The sequence below is a fragment of the Zonotrichia leucophrys genome, chromosome 1 (genome assembly GCF_028769735.1).
Source record: "Zonotrichia leucophrys gambelii isolate GWCS_2022_RI chromosome 1, RI_Zleu_2.0, whole genome shotgun sequence".
Lineage (NCBI taxonomy): Eukaryota > Metazoa > Chordata > Aves > Passeriformes > Passerellidae > Zonotrichia > Zonotrichia leucophrys.
In genome coordinates, this window is record NC_088169.1 from 61,541,491 (window position 1) to 61,547,572 (window position 6,082).

Below are 6,082 nucleotides of genomic sequence, written 5' to 3' on the forward strand. Positions count from 1 at the left end.
AGTGGATTACCCTCCTCATATAGCTCACAGGTTTTCTATTAGGAAAATCCCCCTCCAGTTGTCAAGAAGGCAAGTTAGAGAGATCACAAACACAGTTTCTTCTCAAGACAGCACCTCCCACCTCCTCCCTCTGTCCCTATCTCCCACTGACCTACACCAGTTAAAACCTCTGAGTGGCTTACTTCAGAGCAGGTTGCAATTTCTAACTCCAGTGCTACTCCCTGTACTCTAGGTGCCAGCTGTGGTCTGAATGAATAAATAATCATGTAAGCAGACACCTTTAGGTCTGGATTACTTTTGAGAAGAGAGGTGCAAAGGCATTTCTCTAAGATACACACTAAGGTGAATGGAAAAGACAGGATCTAGACAGCGTCTTCCAGGGCTCAGTGCTTTGAACTAACTTATTAGCCCACTAACAGATTAACTGTTCATTAAAAAAAACCACCAAAAAAAAACCTCACAGAAACAAACACAAACAAACAAAAATCCCCAAATCCAAATCATAGATCTTTATTACTCTAATGCATCTCAGCATTGATATCTCAGCATCCCAATACAAAATTTTCACTGCCCGTCCTTCCATTTTCAAATCATATTTCCTCCAATTTTGTGGCAAATTTTTCCTCAATTCTGACGTGAAATCCTGGATAGCCGTGCCAAAGCCACTGCCACTGCCGGAGATGTGAGCTGATTTGGTCTCCCAAGCACGTGATCTGCCGATGTAGAGAAGCTTATCCAATAAAGCAGTGTGATGATTTGTATTTAACCCTCCAGAATAGCCCGTCAGGCATCCTGTAGCAAAGGGAGAGGAGAAGAAACCCTGTCATGACAGCAAAAGATAATTTTTCTCCTGGCGCAGGCAGGAATTTAATATTGTACATCAATCAGGGGCTACAAACAGGCCAGATCTGCTCTCAGAATGTTTACACTGATATAATTGGAGAAATCTTCCAGCTCAGCTTACTCTTAAACAGACCTGGCATGTGCAGCTTTTGTTTACCTACAAACTTTCTGGTGAGAAATATGTTGGGAAGAGGCTTTGTTTGCTGTGGTTTGCTTTTACAGTGCTCTGCTGGTATCTGTTTTGCTAGTATACAGAGGAAAACTTGCTTGCAATCTGGCATGGCCCCATTTCTCAGTTTTCCTTGTCCAGCAGAAATTTTGAACTCAGCCAGTTCATGGTTATTCTCAATTTTCCCAGCTTTCCTTGTTATTGCTCAGGCTGCAGCTTGGCCCTAGTCTCTGAGAGAAACTCATGCCTTAAAACAGGAGTGTGAGCTACGATTAATCTATTTCCACCAAGGAGATCTCTGGAGAAAAAAAGCAGGGTTAAGCTATAAGACTTCATCAAGAACCACCTCAGTGAGACAGCTTCACTGCAGGTGAAATACCTTTGAAATGAGTGGAATTGCACATATTCAAAACTGGAGTAATGCAGCTGGGAACTCATCTCCCAGTAACCCAGCTGAGGGCTGTCCATGCACACACACCTTTGAATATCCACACAGGGAATGACAGACCACAGTGCTGCAACTTCCAGTAATAGGAGAAAACAACAGATCAAAGGTGGCCTCTTAATCTGTTTTGATCTGTGCTCCCCCATCTCTGTTCAGGAGGCAGTACTTCGTGTGCATGGCTGGAGGGGACCATCCAGCATTTGTGCTTTTATTGTCTAGGAGACTTAGTCTCTAGCCTGAGTGCAGTCCAACACACATTTTACCATCTGCTCTGTTTCCTATGTGCCTATGAGATCATTTTTCTACACGTGAAATTATAACATGAAGATTCACATATGCTTACACAGCTTATATCTATTATTATTTGTTAAACACTGAGAAGTTCCTTGGCACAATACAGGGCCCAGCATGAAGACATATCAAGCCCTGAAGCCATGCTTCATGTGAAGTACACCCAAAATGGCTATTCTGGCTGAAAGAGCAGTGTTAGGAATTTCAAACCACTTCCCTTCCTTGGAGTTCTGAGCAAATTCATGACATTTCTGGCAATGCAGCTTAAAGAGCCATTCACAGAAATTTGTGCTGCAGTCATCACAAAAGCTTTCTTTTTTTCTGCTCATGCAAAACCTGATTTTCAGTGCAAAATATACATTTCAGCAAGTTTAAGATGGTCCATAAAGATTTTGGAATGCAATTTTTAGATCAAAATTATAATAATAAAATGTCACTGTTCCTTTTTTAGTTGATAGTTATAATAATGTTGGTTGTTCGTGAAGAAACTCACATCTTAGCAAAACTTATAATACACATTTTCCCATTTCTAATTTGTTATGTTATTCTCCTCAGCCCACATCTGTCATATTCCTTGCAGGAGGATTAAATGAGAGCTGAAACAACATGACTGAAACAGAGCTCCCTGTTCTCCTTCCTCTCTCTTCCTTTTTTGGTTTCCATCCTCTCTCGTTCTGGTTCCTCATCTCTCCTGAAGACAAGGGCAGAGGGTGGCTGGATGCTGTCCCAGATTCACAGGGTTCCATGTGGCCATCCATGTCCTCTCTCACAGTCCCACTCCATGTGCAAAGGAGGATTTGTCTCACCTCCCCTGACGTGTCTAAAATACAGATGTCTGTATCTAGGCTATGTGCCTGAAGCTCTCTCGGTACCAAGAGGAAGAAACAGGCATGGATAAAGTGCAATTCACCTCATCCTAGGTAGGGTAGTGCCCAAAATAGGTCAGATGAATCATGGCTTTAAAGTGCCATGCTCTGCTGACCACAGAGAAAGCCTAGATGACTAAATGTGTAGTGTTAGCTGAGACAAAGTCTGTCCTCAAGCATCTTTCCTTTATGTCATTATTCTGCCTGTTCCCGTGTTGCTCCCAGCACATTAATCCTCCTGAGCTGTCCAACTGGCTTTCCTTCTTGCGAGTGGCAATGCCCAAAGAAATGGTAACTTTCCTCCAGCTGCTGCTCTGAAGCACTTTACCACCTGGGCTTTCTTCTCAGATATCTCACTGATGCAGCATTTCATGGAGTGCCTTGCAAAAATCATTTCCAAAAGTTCCTAGCTTATATTTCACATCTCTTTTCAGAACTCACTTCTACCAGATTTACCTGCAGAACAACCAAACACAAATGTTTGGGTGACCTTAGCCAAGGCAACAAGCTCAGAGACCACATGCCTATCCAATTCCAACCCAGAAAACCCTTTTTCAACCTGTGTCTAGCAGGATGCACACACTAGAGATTGCCTATTGCTAGCAGCTAAGTAGGTGGTCTGTTGGGAATCATTAACATTCTTCCTCCTGTGCATTAACCCCTCCAAAAAAACTTTAAGGAGTGAAACCTGCTATTATCCTATCACCAATATTCTAGGGCTGGCAGAGCCATGGACTCAAGCCCCTCAAGCCTACAGGGTGGGTTTATACAAGGGTTTACAATAGCTTTCTGACACTGTGTGAATGGCAGCATAAGGTACAGTGCAGAAATAGATTAACAAGATAAAGTGGTTTTACTTCTTCAAATAGCCCTTACAGGCACCAGAGTTCCTCTACAGATTTAAAGGAGTCTTTTCTTCTTACCCCTCCACCTTCCACATTTTAAGCAGGTAGCTGTGAATGGAGTACACATTGTGAAATGCCATTGCCTCTTCATCAGGTTACAGCACTAGAGGGAAAAAAAAGAAAATCCAAATGAAAATCACTTCTCTTTCCAGTCTCACTCTACCTCAGAATTCCCCCTAATAGCTGAAAGGGATTAAGATCTTAAATAACTTGCAGACAAAACCACTGTACAATAGGACCAGTTGGTAACATTGGGAGGAGATGTTTAGCTCTGTTTTTCTTCATGCTCATAGAGGGTCTGACTAAAATCAACTATTCTTCTAGTCCATAAATGAATGCAAAGCCTGATCCAGTTACAGGAACTACCAGCACAGGGTTGAGTCTCCTAAGAGTATGATTTCTGGAAGCAGCTCTTCCCATGTGGGCACAGCGTGTGCCAGCAAATATCTGCTTTGGCAGGAACAGAGCTTGTTAATCTGAAGTGCCAAATGCCCACACATCTCACAGAAATCCATGAGATCCCAAAATCCAGGAAAATGGGAGATGGGAAAGATCTTTGCCTTTGGGAGTAAGCCCATTAACAGCATGTTCCTGAAGAGGCTGAGAGCTCACAGAGAAATTGCTTTCTGCAAAATGTCAAAAAATAAATGCCCAGTACTATGAGCATCATCCTATCACTGCACCTACACATCCCAGCTGGCATTGGGACACGGCTGGAGCAGCTGGCAGGGATCCCAGATCAGAGTGAGTATGCAGGCACAAGCAGGGAGCTGAAATATAATAGGAAACTAATAGAAAAGGAGGCAGGACAGCAAAAGCACAGAGATCTGCACTGCTGCCCTTCTACTCTAACATTGTGCAGACTCAAACAGAAGCAAGCCAACTCAATTTTGTGTACAACAGAGGAAGCAAGTAATTCTGGGAGAGGGATTAAACTTCTGCCTACCAGCCTTCAAGAGTGAAAAATACCTGTACAAGGCACCCAGAATATCCCTCAACATCAGCAGTTTTTGCTCAGCACAACCTGGTGTAAAGTAATAAAGAAAAATCATTGGGTTATTGCCAGTTGCACTTCTCCTACAATTTGGAAAGCCAAGACCAGCTCCATGGCAGGATCAAAAGAACAAGCCAAGGACCAGCATCCATTGCTCCTATTTGCAGCTCATATTGGTGGTCTCCTTTCTACATGGGTGGCAGCAACCATCTGGTCCCACTTAGACATTTATAGGAAACATGTACAGGTCAGAGCAAGCTGTTTCCAGGATTTTTTTCTAATTGAGAAGGGGAAAGAGGTACTTCCATAGAGAAAGGCATCACATCCTAAGGTAAGCTCAGCTAAATGAACCTTGCTTTCCATGGATGGTAAGGAGAACCTCAGACTCGTTGGATTACCAATGAGTGGCATGATGAATCCTACACATAGTACCTAAGCCTTCCACACCTTTGCAACACCACTGCTGAACACTTTACCTGCAATTGTGTTTTGGAAAATACAACCCAGACAGATGAGGCTCCCAGCATCAGCATCTTCTACATATTACCAGCCACACTACGCTTAGGTCTGTTTTGTGACAAAATCCTTATTTCTGCCTCAGCTTTGGAGGTCTGACTCTTCTGTATGGCTATCCTGGTTCATGTACTCTCCTAGACAAAGAAGCCCAACCCTGGCATTGAAGAGGGATGCTGTCCATTTGAGTGTTGCCCTCAGCCTGCCCCTTCCTATCCTTTCCTCTCCACTCTGACAGTCCAGTGACTCCTATAGAGACAGCTATTGTAAGGATAACTTTTCAGGTTCCACCTGGCAGTGTTGGTGTGTGCCTTCAAGCCTCACTCAGAGCTCAAGACATGGCCTTCAAAATGTATTGCAAACACAAATCACCTGAGACTTCAAGCTGCTCTGGCTTGTGCCTCATTAAGCTGCACAGTGATAACAGACAGTGTTAACAACTGTGCAATCCACACCTGGAGCCAATTGGTTCTTGTGAGATGTACTTTTGCCGCTGGCCTTATGCTGCCTGCAAAGAAACACTAGGTCAGAACAAACAGAAGAGCAAGAAAGCATCATTACCAGGCAGGCACTGAGCAGAAAGTGCTTTTTCCCTGTGGTAATTTACTCTATAGTTTTCAGATTTGCTAGTCTGTTTCGGGTCATGTTGTTTCAATGTCTTTTCTCCAAGAATAAATACAGCATGAAAAGTCTCCTAATGGACCCCTGTAGACAGAGTCTCACTCCAGGTCATAGAAGCAGCTGGCAAACACACTCACAAGCTATAATACCCACATGACAAACCTCAACACTCACTCACACCCCATTAGCTCCACCATCAGCATGAGCCCTGTGCTTCCAACAGCAGAATGGGTGAGGGACCCTGGGGAGCCAGGTGGAGATGTCCCAGCCATGTGCTGGGTACACCCAGCAGTGGGGACCAGGTCTGGGCAGCAACATTCAAATGATGGTACTTCCCAACTCTGTACAGAGGCTAAATCCTGCACTGGATATTCAGAATCATTGAATCATTTAGGTTGGAAAGTACCATCGAGCTCAACCTTAACCCAGCAATCC

The 6,082-nt window shown here is 43.7% G+C and overlaps 1 long non-coding RNA gene across 1 annotated transcript; it reads right to left on the minus strand.

Annotated features, from left to right (window-relative positions):
- Window positions 1–494: 494 nt before the first annotated feature.
- Window positions 495–5,335, minus strand: LOC135453455 (uncharacterized). The gene is made up of 3 exons (XR_010441869.1): window positions 4,990–5,335; window positions 3,538–3,622; window positions 495–792 (listed from the first exon to the last, which is right to left on the minus strand). It is a non-coding gene; the product is annotated as an uncharacterized LOC135453455 (long non-coding RNA).
- Between the last annotated feature and the right edge of the window lie 747 nt (window positions 5,336–6,082).